Raw genomic sequence first — 3271 nt, forward strand, 5'->3', positions numbered from 1 at the left:
AGAGAGAGAGAGAGAGAGAGAGAGAGAGAGAGAGAGAGAGAGAGAGAAACAAAACTCCAATACACACACACACACCATATATATGAGAGAGAAGGAAAGAGGGAGCACAGAGAACGTTAGCATATTCACCCCCATTCACCCCCAAATCCTTCCCCTTCTCCTCCCATTAATCCCTTTTAATACCCTGGACAATTTCACCTCATTTTTATGTACATAATCTATGTTACTATCTAAAGTCTAGAAACCATAACTGAGAGAATGTTTTTGTCTGAGAATGGCTTCAGTTATTGGTTATCCAGTTGCATCCCATGTTCCTGAAACTGACATTCGTCATCACGAGCCTGGATGCTGTTGAATACAAACCGCACCAAGGAGCTATAGGTAGGAAATCTGGTCAACGGTTCCACTAACCAAGAAGGGCAGGCAGGGCCCACTTGGACTTCTCCTTGCGGTCTTAGGTTAGCGAGTGTGGGCAGATAAACACTCACTGCCTTCGGCACCTCTCCCTTTCCTCCTCACCTTACTTTTGAAATCCTTCTGTTAATGAAACCCTTTATAAGTAAAAGGAAAAATGTGTGATAGAAAAATAGCTTTTAGCTGAGACAAAAGTCAAAAGCATGATCATGATAAATCTTTAAAAAGCCTTTTTAAAAATTGTGGTGGTGGTGGGGCTTGGGGGGAAGGATTCTTGTGTTGTGCACATGCCCACATTTGTGTGAATGTCATGGTTGCTGGTTCCATCCTTATGTGATTTTCAGGGATTAAACTCCAGCTGCCAGGCATGCATGGCAAACCCCTTTGCCTGATGAGACATCTGGCCATATTCATGATAAGTCTTAAGGTAGAAAGGTTCTATGTTTTATTCTCAGCTTGCGGGTGGAAAAAGAAATGAGACACAAAGTAGCAGACATTAGCCTTAAGGTAAAAAGACAACCCTGAAGCCAGAAATAAGACTCAATCTCCTGGCGTCTTAGCACTCTGCCCCTTCTAGGCCACAGCGTTTTTCTGCAACAGGCAACATTCAAGGCGGAGGGGGAAGGAAACTTAAAATCTTTGCTATTTCTTGGAAAGCAAGTTTCATAACAAAAGATTCATTACAAGGTTTAATAAGTCCAATGAATCATATTTTAATTTTTGAGCTCTTCTCTTAGCCATCGCTGGTTTTTCCTTCATCATGATCAACTCCATGTGAACAAGAGGTCTATTGATTTTCATGTAATACAAGAAAATATTACATTTGCTTAATTGTTACACTGCAAACACACAAGACAAGAAATCAAGGCTCTATTTAATGCAGCAGCTGCAGAGAATTACAGAGATCAATAGGGTAGTTTGTCAAAGATGTCCTCCTAGGAGACTTACCTATCAGCACACAGACAGGAAGTCATACTGACTACAGCTATCGAAAAGTAGGTGAGCAGAGTCAGCAGTATACATTATCAGAAATCAAACAGGCCGGCGCAGAAAGTGGTACAACTGGACTGAAAAGCTGTATTTATGGTCTGGTAATTAAAAACCATTTTATCAGCCTTGTGTTGAGGCCAAACCTTTACAGCATGTATTGACACGATCAGCAGCAGAGAATGAGCAGTATTTGACTTAAAACTTATGAGCTATAGTTATTTAACTTTGTCCTTAACAGAGAAAATCAGTTCTAGCCTTCCTTGCAAAATGCTTGGAATAGTTGGTTTTATTATTAATGACGCTTCATGTAACACCATCTTCTTTGGGCAAACCATTCATTTAACTAGTGTCAAGTATATTTTTCTGGACTAAATATATTGGCCTAAGTACTTCTTTGATTAAAGTGTTACTTAGAATTGTGTATAGACAAGTGAACAATACATACATCAGTACAATTCCCTATCTGTAGCACATTTAAAATAAATACATTTGAGGGGCCTGTTTGTATGACTTCATTATTCTGATGGTTTCACTCAGTCATTTCTGGAAGTTCACTTTCTCTATTAACTTGCCACAAATAACATCCAAATGTTGGTTAGATGAAACTGTGTAAAATGGTTTCCCACAAAAATGTATAAACACTGCAGTACCAGCAACACATTAACATAAAATGCTATATAATGTATGCTTGTAATTATGAGGGTGATCATAAATCTTAAACACCCATTGGTTTAGAAATTAAATGGTCCTACTTACTTCTCCCTAAATTACTCCAAATTTCAGAAATTTACCATTCATCGGGGTATTTTGTGACTATCTCCAAGGATAAATTTTTTTAATGACTTTGCTTTCAAAAATGCAATTAGCTTAATAAAGTTCTAATGTAAAAGTGGTATCAGGTTTTTGAAATCTCAGCTCGCTCTCCATGGTCAGTAAATCTATGGAGAGGAGCCAGTTCACTGCTTTTATAAACAGTTGTCAAACGCATTCTGGGTCTTTCTAGACCTTAACTTTCATATGTGATGTTATTTTTTAACTTACAAATAATAAGTATTCATGTCACTCACCTTGCTGCATTTACATCAAGAGCTATAGCTACATTTCAAAGGACTGTGGCACTGAGTTCTTCCTGTCATGGTCTCATGCCTAGGGTGATGTTGGAGACTCCCTACAGCTATAAGTGAAATTGAACTCTTGATCCTCCTGCCTCTATTTCCCAAGTGCTGGGATTACAGGTGTGCACCCTACCACGAAGACCAGATAAATAGTACAAGAGCTTAGCCAAAAAACCAAACAAACAAAGACAAAAGCAAGCAAACAAGCAAACAAAAACACCCAAAACCACTTCCAGGCAGTCTTAAATGCTGAATGCTTTTCAGTTGCAATCAGATTCTCATATATTTTGAACTCGTCAATGATACAGCATCATCTCCACTAAGTATCTAATATCATTTCCCTTTTTCTACATTATATTTCCCCCTTTTCTACCATGATTTCCCCTTTTTTTGTGACAATACTTATGCTTTTTTTCAGTTAGTTTATATTGTTAATATCCAGCCATAGAATCTGTGTTTATGTACTCATTTTTTATTTGTAACTTAACCTAGTTCTAAGAAAACAGGAGTGAAGCCACATGTTTGGAATTCCTACTAGCTAAACACACACACACGTTACTATATATATGGCATTGAGATATATATATATATATATATATATATATATATATATATATATATCATACACACACACATATATATTAACCATATACACACACACGCGCACACACACACTCACACACACACACATATTCTTTTTGTAGGGTAGTGATTCATCTTAAAAAACAAACCACACACCCTAGAAACACAAA

Source organism: Grammomys surdaster, unplaced genomic scaffold (genome assembly GCF_004785775.1).
Source record: "Grammomys surdaster isolate TR1022 unplaced genomic scaffold, NIH_TR_1.0 125896, whole genome shotgun sequence".
Classification (NCBI taxonomy): domain Eukaryota; kingdom Metazoa; phylum Chordata; class Mammalia; order Rodentia; family Muridae; genus Grammomys; species Grammomys surdaster.